The sequence below is a fragment of the Protopterus annectens genome, chromosome 4.part0 (genome assembly GCF_019279795.1).
Source record: "Protopterus annectens isolate FY-2018-M chromosome 4.part0, PAN1.0, whole genome shotgun sequence".
Lineage (NCBI taxonomy): Eukaryota > Metazoa > Chordata > Ceratodontiformes > Protopteridae > Protopterus > Protopterus annectens.
In genome coordinates this window covers 1,690,047,430-1,690,072,266 of record NC_056733.1, presented here as the reverse complement: position 1 = coordinate 1,690,072,266, position 24,837 = coordinate 1,690,047,430, and positions in this window count along the sequence as shown.

The window sequence follows — 24,837 nt, the reverse complement described above, 5'->3', positions numbered from 1 at the left end:
AGCCCCCAAGCCTGTGGAAAATATGGCCCAGACCGCAGAATCCTTTATAAACGCATTCTATGAACACCTTCAGAAATGCATGGATCATGCAATCCCAAATAAAACCAAGACCCAATCCTCCAAAGGCAGACGTCCTGTCTGGTGGACCCCAGCCATAAACAAACTATACAATAGAAGGAGGAAGCTACTACATGACAGAGCAAAATCCCAAAAAGGGAAGGCATCTCTGATCAGTATTAGCAAAAAACTATGGGAACTCATAAAATCGTCTAAAGCCAGCTTTGAGAGAAAAATTGCACAGGACACTAAGGATAATCACAAGGCTTTCTTTAGTTATGTTAGGAACCTGGGTGGGAATTCCCAGATATGCTCAGAATTAGTCCAAAATGACAAAAAATACATCAAACCCACAGACATTGCCAACATTCTAGCTGACAGGTTCAGTGCAAACTCCCCCCCCCTCCCCACCAAAAGGGCAAATATCTATCCCAGCAGAGTGCTGCCCCCCTGACATTTCAGATGCTCAGGTAAGAAACGCCCTCTCCAAAGCAAAAAACACAGCATCAATGGGACCAGATGGTGTCCCGGGCTGCGTCCTACATAAACTCCAAGAAGAGCTAAACCCAAACATAAAACTACTGTTCAATCTCAGCCTTACTACAGGATATGTACCCAAAGAGTGGCATACAGCAACAGTGGTCCCACTTCACAAAGTTGGTGCCTCAACGGATCCTGGAAACTATCGCCCCATAAGCCTGACTAGCTTGGTCTGCAAAGCTATGGAAAGGATCATCATGGACCTCATAAATAAAGATATTGGGGACCTACAGACACTGGATCCTACCCAGTTTGGCTTTGTTAAGGGCAGATCCTGCCTCTTAAACCTGGTCAATTTCTTTGAAACAGTCACTAAGGCCATTGACGAAGGGAAGTTTGCCCACACAGCCTACCTGGACCTCGCAAAAGCCTTCAATACAATACCAGACTCGGACATTATAGATAAGCTCACCAGCTTAAATATAAACCTCTATTTCACTAGATGGGTTGCAAACTGGCTCAAGGACAGAACCCACATGGTTAGAATTGCTGGAGCCATGTCAGACTCCAAACCAGTTACAAGTGGCATCCCACAAGGCTCAGTCCTGGGACCTCTCTTGTTCAGTATATATTTCTTGGAGGTACAGGCCAACACGGAAGGACTGTGGCTGACCAAGTTCGCAGATGACTGCAAACTGGGCGCCATAATCGACTCTCCAGCCGACACAAGCATCCTCCAAAAGTGCCTCATAGAAACAGACAACTGGTGCCAGAGCCATGGCCTCAAGCTAAACGTCAAAAAGTGTATAGTCATCCCCTTTGGCAAAAACAAAGTACCTACAAATTGCCACATAGGTGGTAATCCATTAAGTACAGAAGAAGTAATTAGGAACCTGGGGACCCAGATTGATAGCAATCTCTCATTTGACAACCACGTGGCCAAAGTGGTTAGAAAAACATTTTATATAGCCCACCTAATCATGAAGGGATTCACATCTAGGTCAGGGGAGGTCATCGGGCCTCTTTACTCATCCCTTATCAGGCCCATAATTGAGTGCAATGCCCCTTTTGGGATGTACCTTACCAGACACCTGCAGCAACTGGAAAGACCCCAAAAGTACCTCACCAAGAGGATCAAAGGGCTCAAACAGATGCCATATGCTGCCCGGTTAAAGAAACTCCAGCTCTACTCAGTGGCATACCGCCTGCTCAGAGGCGATCTGTACCTGATGTATAAAGCCATATCCAACCCAGAATTAATGGACATGCTGCACCTCAGAAAATCCAAATCCCATCGAGCTACGCGCTCGAGTGACTTGAACCTCAGCACTGAAATAAATAGGACATGCTGGAGGGACAGATTCATAACCCAGAGGCTCCCTTCACTCTGGAATAAAATCCCAGTCCAGGTTAGGCAGAGTCCCTCATTGACTCTCTTCAAGAGGAATCTTGATGAGTGGATGGGAGATCATAGGTTTACCCCGGGTATCACTTCTGTGTCACTGTTAGACAGAGGCACAGTATACTAACCTCGAAAAAGGGCATAGCAAAATTAATTTAAAATGGGTGGTGAAAGCCAAACACACTCTGGCTAGGCTTATAAATGTGCTAGGGCAGATAGCCTAGTATGACCCTATGAACTTATTTCTAACTTCTGTGTAGTTAGCTGGAGAGCCCAGATGAGACATAACAGCTCAAAATGATGAAGGAAGAAAATTGACTGGAAGTCTACTGAATGAAAAAGGTTTAAATATTGTAAACCCTGACTGGCTGTAGAAGTTTCCCTCCTGTGTATGTCTTCTGCATATATAACAAAAAAAAAAAAAAAGAGTTTGAGAACCAGAGACAGAAGGAAGACTTGGGATTTCATTGCTATCTCTCTGCGGTTAGTTGTCCCTAGACGTTAACACAAAACTCTCTGCATTGTCAAACCTGTGAAACATATCCTTATTTTTCTCTATCCAAGTTTATTTCCCTTTAAAAAAATATGTTTTCAGGTAGAAATTTGATTTGCACCCATTAAGATTCCTTCATCATTGTGAGAGTTTATTACTCTGTTTGACCTGTTTACATTTCAATGGCTTGAAGAAGGATAATATCCAGCATGTATGTACAGAGTTGAAGTCCATGCCATGTGAGAAGTGTGATTTAGTCTGCATTCTTATATGCTAAAAACTAAACATGTACTACTAGTTAGCTAAGAAGCACTTGTTTCATGCTATAAATATCATTATCTTTGTTGCATACAGCCACACCATACATCATAAGATGAGCAAGATTAATGCATAGCAAAACACAAATTAATAATTAATAAGTATAGTCAATACACAGCAACAAAGTACTATGCATATATTGCAGTATACTCAATGGCATTAACAATAATCATAGTGATAGTAAAAAAGATAATAATACTGAGACAGATGCCTGGTGTCAGAGCCATGGCCTCAAGTGCATTGTCATCCCCTTTGGTAAAAACTCTGTACCCATGAACTACAACATAGGCGGTAGTATACTTAACACCGAAAGTGTGATAAGAGACCTTGGGACACAGGTGAACAGTAGTCTCTCCTTTTATAATCACATCACCACAGTAGTCAGGAAATCCTTCTATGTGGCACACCTCATCACAAAAGGTTTCTCATCCAGAAAAAAAGAGGTAATTGTTCCCCTCTACTCATCACTCATTAGACCCATTATAGAGTACAATGCCCCTTTTGGTATGTACCTCACAAGACATCTACAACAACTGGAAAGGCTGCAGAAATACCTCACAAAGAGGATTACCAGCCTCAAACAGATGCCCTACACAAACCGTCTCAAAAAACTCCAGCTTTACTCCATTGCATATCGCCTTCTCAGAGGTGATCTCTGCCTAACATACAAAGCTATGTCAAACCCAGAGCTGTTAGACATGCTCCACTTAAAGACATCCCAATCCCTCCAAGCTACATGCTCTAGGGACCTAAACCTTGTCACCACAATAAAGAGAACATGCCGGAGGGATAGATTCCTGTCCCAGAGACTTCCCATACTCTGGAATAAACTACCTATCTATATCAAACAAAGCTCCTCATTAGCACTCTTCAAGAAAAATCTTAATGATTGGATGGGAAATAGGAAATTCACCCCAGGGATCACCTCTGTGGCTCTGCTCGACAGTGGCACAGGAAAATAATTTTCTTGGGTGGCAAAAGCCAGGGTACCTTTTTGGCTGGGCTTGTATAGGCCCCAGGGCCGATAGCCTAGTACCTACCTATGAACCTATGAACCTATTATTGATGTCAATATCAGCTTATACATATATAGATGATAGTTTTTATATATATATATATATATATATATATATATATATATATATATATATATAAATAGATAGCTGGATAGATGCAGATATAGATTATCAAAAAGGCTTTATTCTCTACCACTTGCTGTCACTTTTCTACTAAGGCCAACAGAATAGCAGGCAACACTGAAAATTCAATATGACTAGAGCCTTGTAGTGCAAGAACATTACCTCTTTGCTTCTGTGTTAATTACTCCTGAGGAAATGCCCCAGCATTCTGTTCACCATTGCATCTACCCTATCACTCTGCTCAATTAGACCAGCCAAGATTTTATCAGTGTTCCTAGATCATGTTCCTGCATTTTTGTCCAATCAACTTTAATTCAAACACCTGTTTCTTAACACTGGTGTGGTTAGGGCTGCCATTTAATACTGTAAATTTGACTGCATAGAACATGAAATGCCTCATTTTTGATAACTTAACATTTTTAAATCCTTCTTTAGACTCCTTACCTCACCATTCACAGCTGCCAGGGTCTACTCCTTTTTTTCTTTTCCCTCAGGTATGTCTGAAACAAACACTCTAATGAACAGTGGAACCCAAGATTGACCATTTATCCATCCCTCTTATCAGATTTCTTATTTCTGACATCATCAATCTCACCCAAACTCAATTTATTTTATCCTTTAACAATGCTTCTATCTAATTCATTAGTCTCAGTGTTGCTACCAAACATCTTGCTTTGAATCAGGCAAGTGAAAAACTTGCATAAGTCAATTCAGACATCTTCCAGTTCATCCGTGTCATGTTTTGTAATGAACCATAAAACTGCATCCAGTTTGACTAACGGGTCCTTCTGACAACGATGCCCTGTAGGCCACCATCCTGGTGATTATTATCTTCTAGGAAAGCAAGATTCTTTCCAAGACATTTCCTGTCATTGCCATTAGCTTAATAAGCCTTTAGTTCCATGGAAATTTCTGACTTCTCATTGAGCATGGGTGCTGCATACATTGCCCTCCTGTTCAAACGTACCCTGCACTGACTAAGGATCTTTGAAAATCTCCATCAAGGAGAGTACCAGTGCACTGTACTAATTTATGAAAACCATGAAAGGTAGCTGCCCCCCATATAGTGTGCATTTAAAGTATAGTTATTTAAAAAAAAGTTCATTGTTTATTATTCATAAATCTATGACTGGAAGATAAGTGCTAGACTTTACAAGGGAATAGGACAGGTATGGTGCCCTGGTCAGGCATCAGAGTTTGTTTATCACATTTTAAATATAACTCAGTTTAATACATACTGATTAGATGTTATTTACAATCATAGGTCTAGGTGCTATTTTATATATTTACTAAGCAATGTCTTCATACAGTGTTTTGATGATCATAGTATAACTTATAAATGCAATATTAACTTATCTTTTTTGTTAGGACAAAACAATAATACAAACTATCTAAATTGACACTGTCATCTCTGAAAGTTAACACTATGTTGATCATACTTACATGGTTCATTGTTTGACAAAGATGCAGTATGCTCATCTCTTCAACAGTTTACAGATTTATTCAGATGTTTGACAAATAAGCTGCATAGCTTTGGCCCGTATTTGAAGTCAATACTTTTATTAGATACTCTTTTGAGCACTGATGTACTCTTTTATAAATTCTTCTAAATTTTGGGGACTTTTCCGATGGCATATCATACAGCTTGCTGCAACAGTCAAAAGTATTTATAAATACAAATGCTGTTTGTTTTTTTCTGAACACTTTGGAGAAAACTGGTGTCTATTAAAGGGCCATTCATTTAAATGATTAGTTGCTCACTTAATGTGACATTATATTGTAAAGCCTGAATAAAAATTAAAATAAAAAAACTCAATAGCTCAAAACAGAAATTTGAAGCTTCATAATTTTCATAACATGTCCTCTGCTACTCCTTAGCATTTTTTACATACCCCACACCACTGGCCAGAAGATTAAATGTTATAAAATGGTAGTCATGAGTAAGACGAAACTTAAACAAAATGCTCCATAATTATAATCTCCTACAAGATGATAAGGAGATGCATGGTACAGCAACTATTTGGTTTTATAGTTGCTCATTCATTTTTTTTATTTCAATATTTGCTTACATAGTATCAAAATAAGTATTCAACATGTTCTTAAGGTCTAATAACAATTTACAAATTGTAAACATAATTCCTTTAGATGAATTGACTCAGATGGATTTTACCTTTATATAATTAGCTCTGGAAATTGTATCTTTGTCTTGATAAGGAGTATTTTGAATTCTCAAAGAAAGACACAGAATTAGATAATTATATAAACAGCCATTTGGCTGTAACTCAAATTAATGCTGGAGTTGTTCAAAATTTAGTGATGTAATTCGGTACAGATATTCCCACAGTGCTGCATGAACTATAGTCTTATGCTGTATCATTACTCGTGTGATGTTCTGAACTAGAAGAAAAAGAAATAAGCTTTGCTTGGATTCTTCATCTATACATTCCTTTTCTGTGATAATTTGTGACAAAAGTTCTTCAGAAATTACAGTAGAGTCAGCAGTGCATTTTTGTTTTCATTTGGTGTTATTTCTTTGATCAGACACATAGCACCTTATACACATCATTAAGAAAATGGCTTTATTCACTTTCAACATCATTGCTGCAGCACTTAAAAGATATCAGAAAAAAAATAATCCCTCATTTGTTATCAGTGTAATATGATATTTTAGGTTCACTTTGACTTTCAAAGCATAACAATGGAGATTGTGGGCATTATTCAGTATTTTAAGAAGTGGAGTAGAGGTTTGATAAAAGATGCCCACATAATATATACAATTTTAGGTGGAATTATCATCTTAGCCATTCCCATTTTGTTTCAAAGACAGACCCCCGGATTTACTATCCTGCCGTGCAGGACTAGCTTAGTCCTACATGGAAGCGGCCATTTAGAAGCATGACTGCAGTGCATATTAATGAAGGTGCACCGCCTAAGCTCTTAATCTTACACGGAGCATGTAAGAGTGCAGGGAGCATGTCTGAGAGCAGAGCTCTCAGAATATACATGCCCCTGCAATGAAGAACAGCAGACAAGTTCAAAAAGAATGAGTGAGACTGCTCATAGGTGTATGCATTCCCCCAGCAACATCTCCCCATGTCTACAAATGCAGTAGTTAAAACAACAAATATAAAGATTTTTTTATGAAACAGATGAAATTTAACCATGGGTGCGTGGGTTTGCCCATCACTTAGCAATGGTTAGTGCAGCTTAAATGGCACAAGAGAATAAAAAGCAAGACATATGCAAATGAAGCAGTATACAAATAGTGTAGTGGGCAGAGTATTTGCCTTATGAACAGTCATTCCTGATTCAAGTCCCACTACAGCACATTCCATTTTCCATGTCAAATCACTTTATGGCCAATATTATTAGTTGCATAACCTACGAAATAACATATATTTGTAAAATGGAGTAATGCATTAAATGCAGATCTGAGGTGTCAATGTCATAATGTTGCAATGTCCACAGATATTCATGTGCCCTATACTGTATATGTACTCAGGAATCAGGGATACAAATGTAAGGTAAAATGTGCAATGAATGATAACTCCATACAGCTTCCAAATCCCCCACCTTCCCAAGAACCACTAGATATTACTGTCTAAATTAGTGTAGTGGCAAGCGGGAGTAAGCACTAGTAAGCAAGTGTAAGCATAATTAAGCAGTAGTAAGCATATATCAGCACTAGTAAGCGAGTTTAAGCCCATTTGTGAGGGGGTAAGCAATGTGCACACAGGTTAAGCAATATTGAAGCTAACTCTCTGTAGGTATATGCAACTGGAGGTTAGCAATGCTTACCTTCACTCAAACCTGCTTACAAGTGCTTAAAAGTGCCTTAATCACTCTGTATGCAACCGCCAGTGTTCTGGCCAGAAACAAAATAAACAAGCTTTGCAGGTCTTGAACCCAGGTCCCTGTACAGTATAGTCACAGCAGTCAACCACTAAGCCATCACAAAATTACATAAAATTGAGGCATCACCAAACAAATCCTCACTATAGTAAAATCAAACTGAACATGTGAAAGGAATCTATATACAGTGTTATGTTATATAACCTACTATATAACATAAATTTGTGAACTGGAGTACTGCAGTAACCCCAGATGTGAGGTGTAATTGTAATCAAGTGTTGAAGTCCCTTAATAAACACAAGGACTCCATACATTATGCATACCTATGAATCATGGATACCAGAGATATATATAACATGTAATGAATCATAAATCAATGCCAAAAAGCAAATATAATGCAAAGTAAATATTAAGCAACACTAAGCATTGCACAGGCCAGCTTAGTAGGTGTAAGCAATGTGTAGACCAGCTAACTCAATTTGCCCATTGGTATACCCCTTTAAACAATGCCAGCCTTAGGTAAGCAGGTTTGCCCATAGCTTAGCTTTTTCAAAACTGTCCAATCACGGCAAAGTGTGGGAAATCAGCCCCATTTAAATCCAACATGCAGGAATACATCTCATAACTGGTTGTAGCTTCCCCTTGCAGGCACCATGTCTGGAATTGGAGAGGGAGTGCACTTTTGGGTGCAATGCTGGGGCATCCAGGAGTCCAGAGTCATGGCAGGACTCCCTGTGAAAGACCATGAGCAGAGACTACTGCAGGGCCAGTACCAGGGTTCCCAATATAAAGCGGAAGCCTGGGACCATCTTACCCATGACCTCACCAGTGCCCCTGGCATATCCCACACTGGTGAGTAGGTCAGGCATCACTATGCCGACCTGAGGCAGTGAAAGGGGGATCTCTTGCATCAGTGGATCTAAGAGGCTAGGACAACATGGTAGGTCCCAGTAGTGTGTAAGTATCACTCCACTACCTTTTTAATAATTACCACCTCATGTATAGTATGGATAGGCATGGCTAAAATATTCCTCTTATGTCCTTCACAGTGGCAAGTGAGCAGGCTGTGAACCAGGAGGCCAATGGATGTCGCTTGGAGACATTGTGATGCGTGGCAGGTTAGTAATACTCTTGCATGTACTGTCATAGGAATAAATCTAACAGTATTAGTAAGTTAAATGCCTGTATAAAACCTGTATTATTTAAGGCAAGTACTGCATACACCAGAAAATATGGCAGGAACAGTCTCATATAGGTTGTATGTAAATAAAAGCATAATAGCCTGACAATGAAGGTCTAACTGCAGTACTGCATGTGTTTACTCTGGTATCATATGGTAAAATAGATTTACAATCACTTAATAGTACTCTTGTATTAAGCACTGTTACCCACACTGTGCAACATAAATAATAAATGTGTATGAATGTCTGTATATCACTGGTGTAATCCCCAGAGGTCAGCTAGTACAACTGAGAGAGACATAGACAGAAAACAGTAAAAAAGGCAGACAACAAACTCCAAATAGCTCATGCAACTGAGACTTGAACTGTTGTATTTTTAACACACACAGCCATGGTTCAAATCCTGGGAGTGGTAGTAGTCTGCATACATAATCATACCCCACAACTGTACAGAATGTCCAGTAAATTGGCCTATATCTACTGCCTGTCACTGTGTTCCCTGGGAAATCAGTGGGATGATCCCAGATGTATAGGCTGCAAACAAGAAATACAACTGATTGTCACACATCTATAAGAACAAACCTGTCACTCTAGTAACTCCCCAAACTGTTATGAGAGTAATAAGCCAAGTATGTCCCATCTACACCCCCATGTTGCCAAGCTGTGACCAGAGTGCGTACAGTAACAGAGTGAGATGTAAGTGCATAATACTATAGTTAAATCTGGTACTTTGTATGGCAACATTCAGGTAGTGCTAACAAACATTGCTCCCCCAGGTCCATCAGATATGAACACTGTAGCCAGAAATAAAAGAGTGATACCCTGTACTGGTATTGTTTACTTTAGTATTGTATGGCATTGTTAGTGTTGCAGTTGCTCTGAATAATAAGGTATTACTTATCACTGTCACCCACACTGTGCTAGGAAATCTGTCTAGGAAATCCTGTATAAGAGTGTTGTAAGTCACTAAAGGTTGAAGAGGACAATAGTCTACATATGTGCCGGTTCACCTGCATGTGGTCAAGACATGGCCAGAGTCCATGCAAAAAGAGATGGACAGGTATGTGCATAACATCAACCTGGAATCTGGGAACATGTGTAGAAACAGTCAGTGTTAACAAACAATTCTTCCACAGGTATACCAGGTAAGAGGTGTATACTGCAGGTAAAACCAGTTTATGTATATAGTTGTCGACAGCCATATCACTGTCAAACTATGGCAACAGGGTAGTGTAGTAATACTTGTAAGGTACAGATAACAGCACTGACTAGGAAAGTAATGCGAACTGCAGTAATATACTAGTTGTTAATTGACATCTTTCTCCCCCCCACCACATCTCCAACAATACACTAAATACCCAACTCAACTGGTAAGTGATGACTTCACTGTAATACTGGGACACATGTCATATTGTTTGATAATTACTTAAATCTGTTTCTATGCATGTGCTATGTTGAAATACTCCAACATTGGTGGCATGGTGCCATCAATGTTCCTGCATGCTGTTATTACTACTGTGGTCCCATATATGCATGTGTTATGTTTGCTATGCAACTGTTCCATATCTGGTGTCAGGGTTAATGGGAATATCTATGCTTGCTGTTATACTTAATCCTGGAATGTGTTGACGATTACTAACCCACATATGTTGATAAAACATAAACACCAAAGCACGTATGGGAATGCAGGTCCCAACGGACCCACCTGTCCCACCTCAGCTGGCCGTGGCACCGGGCACCATCACATCTGGGGCCCAACCTGGGACCTCCTTGTCCATTGATCCTGCACCACATTTGGGTGGAACCACCTCAGGGGATGGGGTTCACCCCCCTGTGAGCAGGCGTGGACAGGAACCTGTTGCAGGTCTGGGTCGTGGAGCATTCCAAACTCCGCAGGGAGGTCGGAGATCTGCTACACCAGCTTGAGGGCCATGTATCCTGACTAGAGGGTCGACCTGACTCTCCATCTCAGTCTCCAGCACAGCCACCTTTGGGACTGTGAAGTTGCAGTAATGACTACTCATGGGTGGGGTCCTCAGTCCCACTGTTACCACTAGAGGGCTCATGGGCTTCCGATTTCCTAACACCCCTCCCCATCAAGGTGTTTACTCCCACATGTGAAATATACTGCCCCTGTATGCATCTTGTCTGTCTTGCCTGATAACCTACTCAACCTACCTCTCCAAATCCACCTACTATCTCTCCCCAACATCCCAATCTGACCTGAAAGAAAAGGGCAATCTGTTCCCAAAAAAAAATCATGCCCCATGCATAGCTGTCCATTTCACACACGTGTCCACTAAATACATGTGATCTTGTCTAATTGGCATCACAACATATTATTGTTGTCATACCCCTCTCTTGTGGGTTTGAGTGTCCAAATCTATCTCCAAATTCAGTGTATATTCACAGCTGTTGCTGTAGACAAAATGGGCACCTTCCTGCACATCTCTAGCTGTTTTCCGTACTATCTTTCCCTCTTTGTGCCCATTTTTCACCACTTTCCTATCAACCCTTTTTTCTTTACTTTTAAAGAAATTAGCATGGGGGTAAGCAGGAGTAAGCACTTTTAAGCAGCAGTAAGCTTGTCTGCATGGGGGTAAGCAATGCCTACACAGGTTAAGCAATTGAGAAGCTAAATCAGTATAAGAAATTGTAACTGGAAGTTAGCAGTGCTTACCTCCGCACAAACCCACTTACAACTGCTTAAAAGTGCCTTAATCACTCTGCATCCAACAACCCTTGTTCTGCCCAGCAACAAAATAAAAAGCCTCTGCAAGGCTTGAGCCCCGGACCGTGCACACCATAGCAATTTACCACTAAGCCATGTCAGATATATATAACCTTGATGTTTTCACAAACATATAATCCAGCACAGTCATTCAACAGTACATTCAACAGTACAGGAAAAGTATTTAAACATGTAGATGCATATGTGTCTGTATACATATTTATATCTAAATAGATATACAATGTCTATATATGTGTATATATATATATATATATATATATATATATATATATATATATATATACATATACATATATCTATATATGTATTTACAAACATAAATCTATAGATATACAAGAGAAAATAACAAAAACATATATGTCCACATGCACCATTAATGGGGGTGAGGAGGCCCAAACAACATACTTTTTGTACGTATAGATACCCCCCCCCCCCACAGCCAAACACGTCCGTCCTGCAATACAATACCATCTGTTGCAAATACCATAACCAGGGCCTGACACAACATGGGCACAGGATGTTAACAGTACTCCAACCCACCTGTACAATGTCACGCTGGTATAAGTAACATATCAGGCAGTACAGTCTGGCTACCATAGGGAATGTGCAATGTGGAAGCAATCAACATTCCTAACATACATATACAAAGATACATATATGCAGATACTTATATATATATATATATATATATATATATATATATATAGAGAGAGAGAGAGAGAGAAAGAGATATGTAACTACACATACACACACAGATATGTATAGGAAGATACATATGTAGAAGGTGCACATAATATGGAACAGCCACTATGCCTACAGGTAACACCTAATCAACTGGACACTGTATGAGCCACCCATACAAATGACAATTGTTGCCTGCAACATATACCCACAGAGAGGTCAAAAGATAATAACACCACACACAGGTTTGCATACATGGAAAAGCATTATTTGTGTACTATTACAGTTGTATATGCCATGTCATATAGCTGTTTAGACTGTGACATACATAAAAACAGACTAATGCAACTGTGAAACAGTTATATTAATACAGTAGTCTGGAAAGGTTTACGTATGTTGCTGTCCAGGCCGAGGCCTTCAAGTAGTACAATAGTAAAGACATACTGGGCCACAGGATAACAATCAATCAACAGTAAGTAATGCAGATGTATAGTCCAGCAGCCTCTATCTATACTCTATACACAATCCCTAGGTGTAAGGACCTCAGTTGACACAATGGGATGTATCTGTTACATAACAGGGTATAACTGACACCATCACAATCACACTGACAAACAGAACAGTCTGTATGGCAGGAAGCAGTAGGCCTTCATTTACCCAAGGTGCATTGTATGATAATGTACATCCAGATACCTTAAGGCAGCTTATCCCTGATATCCCCACATGTTGTAACAGCCTAGGTTAGTTATGGTGCATCCCCCATAGACTGACATACAGGGCCATATACCACTGTTACATACACTGGCCTCTGGAGTGTATAAGGGCACACATGTATTGTGTAGATGAAGGTCACACATATATGGACCCAACACCACAATATGTGTGGGGGCCACAACAGCAGTGGACTGATGGCAGGAATGGCAGCATGACATACTCACAGCCCACTACATATCAACCCCTGACAGCATGTCATATGGACATAGCCTGGTATGTAGGTGGAGGAAAGAGGCTGGAACACAGGCCCATATGTGAAATACTGTTGTCATACACTAAGGAAGTCACTAGTGTTACAGGATAGGCTGCAACATACCCTTAGCCAGGCATATGAAGTTAGAAACACAAATGGATGTAGCCATGTACTGATAGCACTCAACACACACACTGCCAGTGATATATCTGACACAAGATCTGTGTGGTGGACAGACAAAACATAACAGGTACACCTCTGGCCATCAAGTGGATAGGCTGACAGTTGTGAGCTATGCAGACAGACTGCATTCCATGTTAAACTAATATGTACACACAAACCCTGTAACCCCAATTCTATGCAATGCATACAACAACACTACTCCCACTCTGTCTGTATTTCTGGAACCTCATACAAATATGTAGCTGGCCTGAGTGTGCAAGTTCTCTTGTAAGAGGTATTGCTACCTGCTGTCTGTAACATTGCTGCCCACACACAGGAAGGATGTCCACCATACAGGAAAGGTAAAGGGGCCACGCCCACATGATGTAGGGATTTATAGCAGTGAGTTACCATGACAGCGGTAATTGGAAGTACTACACAGAATGCTGCATGCAGGTAGCAAGTGGAGGACACAGACTGATGCAGAGGCTTCACCTGATTATGTGCATCACCTACAAAAGCCATGCTGCAATATATCCAAAGCATATATATATATATATATATATATATATATATATATATATATATAGAGAGAGAGAGAGAGAGAGAGGCAAAAAAAGAAAGAAAGAAAAACAATAGAAAAGAAGAAACATCCATCAAGCAAACTATTCAGAAGGAACATCATTCCCACAGCAGGTATGTGAAGTATATATGCATGTAATTGACTTTAGTACTTGGTCCATAATAATGGGACAGATGATGTGGAATGATTTATATGTGCCATCAGGTGTTGATGTTGTTGTTGTAATGATGCTCAGCTGAACAGCTGCTAAGGACAATAGAGTCTGTCCCTGTGGGTAGTGGGACATAACCATCAACTGTACAGAGCAGCACTGACTGATAAGATGTAAGCCAGCATAGTGTGTGTTGTGTAATGAGAAGCATGTATATTACTGTGGCCAATAGCTGGTGGTGGAAGTAATGCCATAATGATGGACACATGGGTTCCACAGCCCACCACTTGCAGGATACTCAGGGTAACCTGTATTGTAGCATGCTGGAATGTCATAGGTGTGTAATAGGGTTACCTGCAATCTGGTCTTACATATACCCCCTAAATGTCAGGCTGTGTCCATATGTGGTACCTGTCTGCGTTGTAGCAAGGCAGAACAGTGCAGCTGTGCAGGAAGGTGTTGTGAGATTGTGGACCTGATGTCTGAATGTATGTATATGTGTACACACACACACACAATATATATATATATATATATATATATATATATATATATATATATATACATGTATGTCCACAAATAAACAGATACCCATGTGTAGACATATATATAAACACATATATACAACATTATATATATCTACACATATATAGATATATACCTATATGCACATGTCTACATATATACAAACACACTCACAAACATATATATATGTAAATACGTCCTATATATTACCACCACAGTGCTGCATGCTATGTGCGAGGGAACAGCACACATATCAATACACACAGATAACTACAGCTATCAGTGTATGCAACATGGATGGGTATGTCACATGTGAACCCCTTGTTGGGAACACATTGCCCTTGTCTGTGAAGTATGGAATGGGAATATGGGGAAGTATGGCAGGTATAGTTGTGGAGGTGGTCAGGGTTGGTAGATATAGAGGACAGCCTACATGGGTGGTATGTGGCACATGTGGTGGCTAAATACTCTGGATGGTGTGTGTGGTCTGTGATGTGGAAGCCCCATGGATGCCAATATGGACACAATGGGAACAAACCTCCCACCCACGGCTACTCACAACAGCAGTCCATGTCCCGAAGGTGCCTGGTCTGGAGGCTGAGCAGGAGGAGCATGTGAACCATGTAAATGTGTACTGGGTGCCTTAAGGTGATGTAGCACATCACACATGTGTCTGTGGAGCCTGCTATGAAACACACCCTGGAACTGACCTCGGAGGAAAAGATCATGTCTGTGTGTGCCCCCGGGGGGGGGGGGCAACATCCCCTGAGTTGGTTCCACCTGAAAGTATTGCTGGACCAGTACACGAGGAGGCCCCAGGGTGGGTCCCACATGTGATGTGGCCTGGTAAGATGGGAAGATGAGTTTGGAGAGGTGATTCTGCTGGCCGATAGTCCATAAACATGCTATTGTGTCACTGTTATAGAATATATGTGGGTAGTAATAGTCTACACACTCCAGGAACATGTCCAACAGCATGCATAGATATTCCCAATAACACAGAATGTAGGATGTACAACAATCACACAGCAAGCATACCACACACACACATATATTGAATCACAGTGGCCCTGACAATGGCATGCAGGTGAATAGTCTGCAACAGGCCAGCACTGATAGTGTCCACACAGGGAACATGGCTACAAAAATATCACATAAAGTGTGGTACAATACAATATCTGTCCCACTGGTAAGTAAGCTGCAGCCATACCTATTGAATTGTGTGTACAGTTTGTTGTCACTGATATGTTGGGGGGTGAGAGTGATGTGTATTAAGAACTGTGGTAACCTCGCTGTATGACTTGCTCACACCTGTTTCCATCTTTATGTCTTTCAGGCAAGATGTCACATGGAAGGCTCCTGGCTTACTCAGCTGCTGAAAATGACATTGTGATAAACCACCTAATCCAGCACTACCCTGTCTTCTTTGGCTGGGCTGCCCATGAGCAACAGGAGTGGATCACCCTGTGGAACAACCTAGTCCACAGGGTCAATGATGTCGGACTGCACAACCGCAGTTATGAGCAGGTCTGGCATCATTGTTCTGATCTGCTTCACAATGCCCATTGGTGAGCTGCTGCAGTCCGGGGGGGATCACCTTGCAACAGGGGTGGGCCATGCCATCCATCCCCCCTCTGATATGTGTTGAGGAGCTCCTAGCCAGCCTCATGGCACCTGCCTGTCCACATAGCCAACAACTGTCGGACACCATTGTGGAGGTGGGTGCTACACACACACCGGCTGAGGAGCGTGTAGGTAAGGCCACAGGGCACATAAGTAAACCACTGTCGTGTATGCATCCACATCTGTACAGGTAGATCCTGCATATCTGACATGTCATAGATATAGTTTGTTGCTGCCTAGTAGTGATAAACAGATGTGTAATGCTGCACCCACCCTGTAGCAATGCCACAGGTGTGGCTACTAACTTTGCATCTCTCACCCTCTTATGTATGTCCCTCAGATATACCACCAAGGCAGCAGCTGGTAGCTGGTGAGTATGGCTTATGTTGATGCTTGCCAATACACTGGGCATGTAATGGCTATGGTATATTGCATACACACATCTAACACATCTACCCAGAATGCATGCTGTACATGTACATGCATGGTTGCTGTTAAATACACAGCATCACAGTGGTGATCATGAAGTGGTATTGGAAGGGTATGTCAGACACCTGCAAGATAACTAACATCCTGTCATTCTGGAATGTGTCCACAGGGAGTAATATAATGGTAGGAGACATTGTCTGCAGTAGGGACATGTTTGCAACATCACCTGTATACGGTGCAACACCAGTGTATATACCAGTAGTACAATGGAAACTGTTGCAGAGTTACACTATGGCAAAACCTATTACTGTGGTCCACATTATCAGCTGGGACTAGGCTGTAACATGTGGTGTTCAGTGTATGGGACACTGCAAACTGACACATATATGTAGGCCTTACTTTTCAAGCATCTGCAAAAAGGCTGAAGGTGGGGGTGTCAGTATAATACACCAGTTCACTGCAGCAGGGATCCCAAAGTTGCTAAGAATGGCTGTATCTGCACACAGTCAGGTTCAGGAACTGTGGCAGAGATAACCCTACCCCCACAGCAATAATGACAGCAGCATGTGAACACCAAGGGATGTGCACATGAGTAGACCTTGCAATCATGCAGATTAGGGGGGCATGTGTAGGGTAGACTGAACATACACTGGCAAATGCAGATGGCCCATACTAGTATACCCTGCCAGGAGTAGTCACTGCTGTAGTAAACATAACAATAGGTGCAACAAACCGTCATGATAAGGGTGTGCACACATATACACACACAGAGTGTATGCATCTTGGTCAGTGTCCACATACCTAACACATTCTGTAGACACTGCATGTGAATGTACAGTACATATGTTACATATTGGGCTCATGTACTGTAAATATATTCAGTGATGTGGTTCCATGGTAGATCAAGGAAGGGTGTGTCATATCAATAAGGGTGTGTACACTCCCCATATCCACTGTATGCTTTGACGGTTGTCAGTATAATAGTATTGGATTGGTCATACATGGTCCACTGATGTTGAGAGCTGTAAACCACACATCAGGCATTAACAAATAACATCTGTCCACATATCATCCCAGGTATTTGAGCATTAAAGCTGACATAACTGACACAGTACTACACATGCAGCAATGTGTTGTAGTGGTGCACAGTACATGACAGGGTGCACAACGGGTGCACAGCAATACTGTGTACATGTGTGCAGTGGTATCCAGGGAAAGGGGCATCACCTAGTAACACAGCACATGCATCACACACATGTATACTGTTGCTAGCATGGATTGACTATAGCTGCACTACATGCTGTTGTGTACCATATGTTATGCATGTTGACAGATGGGTAATAGGAGAACTATGTGGACTATCATTGTGCAACCTCACCTGTGTGTGTGTGTGTGTGTGTGTGTGTGTGTGTGTGTGTGTGTGTGTGTGTGTGTGTGTGTGTGTCTCAGTGGGTGGTTAGTTTGTCTGTAGGTTCACTCTGTTGAAGTGGAGGGAGGTTGATGCATGTAGGATGCTTGTGTGCATGTGAGTGTGGCTGTCCATGTATGCACATGTGTGATTGTGGGGGTTGTTCATACAGCAGTACTTCCCTTTGGGATAGTGCAGTAAGTGGACATGGACTGACACATGACACACCAGGAATACTTGTCATGTATGTAATAACAGGACAGCTGATAATATAATAAGGTCTGTTGCATGGAACAGGCATTGGGAGGGAAGGTAGAAACCAGGTATACCCTTAATATCACATTCAGCAGAGAGGTGACTGACAACCCACGTATGCAATGCTACAGATGCATTGGGGAATTACTAGTCAACACCAGGGAGTGTATCCATATATTACAGTTGTCACATGATAGGCTGATTGAGCAGCATATCTGGCATGTACTGAGCAATACATACACATGACACTCCAATGCATGATATTATGGAGTTAACATAGTAGCCCCTCACATATAGGGCCCATGTTCATGATGTCTGGACATACACAGGGTGAACACTGGATGACAGAAGTGAGGCCATGTAAAACCTCTCCACTCAGGTCAGGGAGGTAATGGAGTAACAGGTCTTGTGTTGTGATCACTTGTCTAGGCATTTAGAGGAATTATACATTAATGAGTAGTATTAATGAGTGTATGTTACCAGGTGTGATGCAGGATGGAGAACGCATGGGAATATATGCAGGACTGTCTGTAAAGTCACAGACAGGTAGATATTAAAGTGGTGTGTGTGTGTGTGTGTGTGTGTGTGTGTGTGTGTGTGTGTGTGTGTGTGTGTGTGTGTGTGTGTGTGTGTATGTGTATGTGTGTACTGTTATGCAATGCTGTACCGATCTTACAGTCCATATATTGTTTTCTCCCACAGGTGGCGAGGTGGGTCAGGGTCCCTCCTGCATGTAATCTGATGTTGGTGTCCATATAACACTGAAGATGATGATAATACTATTGAGGCACAGGTGGGGTTGTCAGGGGCCGAAACAGCGCCATCATTTGACACTCCTCTTTTAGCCATCCCAACCCCACATTCAATTTCAGTGCCTATATATACCCCATCACCAGTGGCTATATTGGAGGGACAGCTGGCTTTTGGTGACAGTACACAGGAAAGTGTGGTAACCATGTCTACTGTGTCTAGTCACAGCAGGCATTTCCAAATGTCCAGCAGGGTACCACATAGGCAGATGTCCCAGGGTCCTCATGGTAGGGCCACTGGTCATCATGCCCCTGGAAGACGCGCCACAACTAGTACCACCAGGGCAGGTTTCAGGCTGTCATGGCAGTGCAGGCATCTATGGAACGTTACACCAGACAGGGCCTGAGGCTGAAGAGGGCTGCTCTCACATCTGTAAGCAACAACTTCTGGTGCCATCCGTACTTATACCGAGATCATGGATAGATGCTCTGGTGAGATGATATCCCTCATCGACCGTGGTATGTCCATGCAGGAACCTGTGGTGAGAGTGCGGCGACAGACGTGTGGATGTAGGCCAGCAATGGCAACAGCTGGCAGTCAATGTGTATGTGCTAGGACACCAAGGGGCTCCCATAGTAGCAGTACCAGTCCCCACACTGTGGGGGGGGGGGCACTGTCCACACTACAGCTGGCCATGAGCACATGTGGTCCTGGCCAGTCCGATGAAGGACCTGGTTTCCGAGAACATCTGTCATCATCAGGGGAGAGTAGCACATCGAGGCCTTACCTGAACATGCCCACAGCACCCCTGGCAGGCACAGTCCATATGTCCATGGCCGGAGGCAGTGAACTGCACACCCTGTCAGGTATGGTCTACAGCTGTCCATAAACACCTGTGTAGGTTAACCCCATGGCAGAATTGTGTTCATGCATACCTACACACTATAAGAACACACCTAGGGCAACACCATACCTACACACACCACATCACTATGCCCATTTCACCTCATTACACCCCTCACCCACACACATGGTGTCAAATTTATGGCCGACCCTCAGCCTCTGGCAAACTAACAGCACACCCTGTGCATATGGTGATACCTGTGCCACATCCCTGTCATCCATAACATCGATACAGGGACAGGCTAATATGGTTCTGATGCACACAGTGACTGCACTACAGTGTACCAAAGTACTGCAGTATAACATGTTGTCAGGAGTAAAGTTTAATGCATAAATGTCAGGTAGTGTAGCTGCCCTGCAATGATGCATTATAGCTGTTAGTAACACTGGTTGATTGTGGTCTCCTTGATGTTATCCATTTGTGTTGTAGGTGTACATGTTTCAGCATGAGGATGGTCTGCAGTCATATTCGACAATGGGGTATGGCACTGTGGTGACACCACGGCTGTGACATATCTGGGGTACAGTTAAACACATGTCACAGGTTTGTATAACAGTTATTGCCTGTGCCACATGGACAGGTGACCCGCTGGGATGTGTATAATCTGCAACCTGATGTAGACCCATCTACATACACGCACACTCTTACTTGGCAACACTGGGACTAGACCCCTACCTAGATATGTAGTGCTACTGAAGTGTGTGGCTTTCATAGCACACACCACACAGCATTTAGGGTGATGTGTGTTCCAGGTGACATGTTACATGCAGAACATCCCTAGACATGTATAGTATGCTAATAGGGGATGTAATGGGTGTATATGGACAATACATAGTGTGACATACCTTCATATAAACTTTAACAGACACATAAAAGCAGACACACTTCCAAGAGACCTGGGCCTATTGCTGCTAACTAACTTGACCATGTGTCCAATGTGTTACAGGTAGGCTGCACACATCACATGCATAATTGGGCTGGATTGTGGTATCAGTTACCTGTGTGGTTGATGAGGACAGTGGTAATCATAAAGTGGTACATGGGACATATACTGGGTGTATCTTGGTGTTATGACAGTGTACACAGCACCCACATCCCCCAGTGAATATTGTACTCCCTGAAACCCATGATGACACTCTGACATACCCACAATCACACATTGCCCATGACTGTGATACAACCCATTGTATATCCCAACAGTGTTACTACAGGGATATACATCTAATGCACATTCCACAGGCATAGTAGGGTATTGCATTGTCATGCCTCACTAATGGATACCAACAACACTATCTGTACTACTGTGTGGCAAAGGGTAGTGTAATAGGAGTATGTGGCCTCGGAATGCTATACCTTACAGATATATGGACATGCACACATACACACACTTGCCAGAACTCAATGGGTATCCCATGCCTATCAACCCATTTGTAAAACACTGTTGTGCTGGTACTGCAAGGCTCATGTAGCTGGTATGATGAGGAGCATATTAGGGTACATGTAATGCCCCATACAGCAACAGCCTCAACTGACTATGGCAATGGGTGTTGCAGTGGTTGTGAAGGTCCTCATGGAATTCCCACGTACAGGTGTCTAACACACAGACACTATTATGCTCAGTAATGCACACTTACATATGTGTCAATACTGAGGTGCATCGCTGCAGGTGGTTATAGCTGTGCACCTAGCTATTGTCCATGGAGAGATGGGTTGTGTAGGGATGTGTATATAGTGGTATCCTGCCACCTGCATGTGGCAGCCGGAAATCTAATGACAGACACCACTGTGGCGACTCTCAGGGTGAGAGTGACATGCATCAGCCAATCCTCTGGGTGCCTCCTGCACATAGCCACTGAGGTGATCATGTTGACATGAATGGAACATGGTTAGTGTCTGTGATGGAGACCTGTACCCAAGTTGACTGTGGTAGTATATTGCTGGTACCAGTGGCATGTGGTGTGTACAGGGTGTTGTCTCCTATATGTTTCAGTTCTTACACAGCTGGGCAGACATGTAAGTGTCAATCAAGCATAGGTTTCCTGTACATATCCCAGCTAAATACCTGCCATCTGCACATCTGTACAGTGACTGACAGTCATCAGCTTGGCAAGTAGGTATGCAGTAGGATGAATGTGTTGACAGACGTTTGACAACAATATGTATGCCATAAATACATGTTGGAGGTCCTAACTAACATGAGCTGTACAGACAGTAGTCTACAGTTACATTCCATATGTCATATCATCCAGTAGGGGATATATACTATGACACAGCTCATACAACAGGGAGGCCTCAGAGTCCAGCTATGCCAGCAGGTGTGCCTCCTGTCAGTACTACAGTTAGCACTCTACTCTTGCCTGGGACAGCACTGTCAACAGTAGTACCGCCATGATACACTACATGCCAGTGTGACATCACCTACCCTGGGCTACTACCCCTGTATGTAACACATTCACATGGATAACAGTGATGTACAGGCCTTATATACATCTGTGCCCCAGACATGACACTCACACCCCTTGCTACTGTAATGACAACACATAGGCGCATGTATTGTACATGGCATTACATACACTTATTACAGATGTCATTACCCTGCTATGTTATCAGACTGGGTGGTGTGAACTGATTACCAGGGCTAAGTCATGCTTTGCAGTTATCAACATTGCTCCAATATAACAGCTAAGCTGATTTGCACACTGGTAAGCAAAGCCTACACTGTGTAAGCACCAATATGTTTACCCGTAGCTTAGCGGTGCTTGCCATCATGAAACCCATGCAAATGCGCTTACAGCTGCTCAAAACTTCCTTAACCACTCTGTATCCAACAGCCCTTGTTCTACCCAACAATAAAATTAACAGCTTTTGCAGGTCTTGAACCCAGGAACCTGTACACCATAATCACAACACTTAACCACTATGCCATGAACTGTGAAGGCAGTTGTTGTTTTTCCAATATATCTGTCAATACACATATTGATTAGTATTGAACAATTGCCTTTACTTCCACAATTGTGCAGTACTTGTTATTAATATGACTGTTGTATCACATATGTTGTTTTATCATAATGTACACATATTAGATACATATGTTGAGATACATCTGGGAGGGTATACACGGCCATGACGTTTACTTATGACAGGAATACAGATATATACATATAATATGTTGATATATGTTTACATGCACATGCACATGTATATTCATACATATGTTTGTATACACATCTGTATAGTGCATCATAGATATGGCCATGTGTAGATCTCTTCATATATACACATATATATATATATATATATATATATATATATATATATATATATATATATATATATATACATAGCTATATATGTATGCACATCCTATGTGTACAGCTATGCCTATTTATGTAGATATATATGTAGATATCTATAACTATATGTGCATACATATCTATTCTGATATACCTATTACTGTCAATATATACGTAGATATCCATAAGTATATGTGCATATGTATCTCTGTATATGTGTAGACATATATTGCTGTGTATATGTAGATATCTCAGTGTATATATGCATATATATGTACATATACATAGCCATCTAGGTATATTGATATGTATATGTGTATATATCTATATAGATATATGGATAATTTTATATATATATATATTCACCATATGTCCAGAACATGGAGTGGAGTCTTAACTCAGCCCCAATAGTCCCACCCTCTTAGTGCAAGGGGATGTCAGGTATGTATTGCAAGTATATATGTAGACTGTTGCTACTGTAATAAGGGTTGACCTAAGAGACATGTTGTGTGTGGGAGGTCACATCTGCTTGTAACATGTGTGCCATTGGCTACTGACAGACATCCTAAGGACATCATAGTACAGTACCACTGCTTGCACAGTAATGATCATGTGGATACAGCAGAGATATGGCCAATAAATGTGGACAGTCTGACACATGCTGGTCAGTCTAGATGTATACACAGAACCCCTTAGTGCAAAACATGTGGACCAAGCCTGACAATGTGGATTTTAACAGCCATGTAGATGGGTATATCATGTAAATACTGATATACATTTGCCTCCATAGGTTATGCATTCACACATCCCTGTCTGTCCTGACACATAATAACTGCTGGTACAGAGGTGACATGGCCAAATACTACCCACTAGTTAGTGACATACATTTGTACAGCATCCCACTGCTTTGTCAGAAATACATGACTGTTATGGTGGCCTGGCAGCAGTACATCTGGCAAGCATCTGGGCATAACATCACACTGGGTAAGTACACTAAGCTGCTAGGCATGTAACAAAGCAATGTGCAGGCTACAGGCAGACTGTCACAACACTGGCCTGCATTTCTGATGGGGGAATACACATGTACCTGCATGTATAGCAGGCTCTACAGGCATGTCACTGCACAGAGTAACAGACACCTGTGTGAAAGTGCATAACCACAACTAATGTGAACACAGCCACAGCCACATATGGTAAGCTAGCTTAATATTAACTTATATGGAATATCTGATTAACACCATCCTCACATGTGACACTCACACACTAACCCTTCATATACTGGGCCACTACAAAATGTGGTCCAATGCCTGTCTGTGGTATGGGACATGTGTGTGTTTGGCCCTACAAATATGTAAGCTGATAGGGTAACAAACACTGGAGCAGTATGTAACATCAAATAGAACAGGACCAAGAACAATGACATCTACCACAG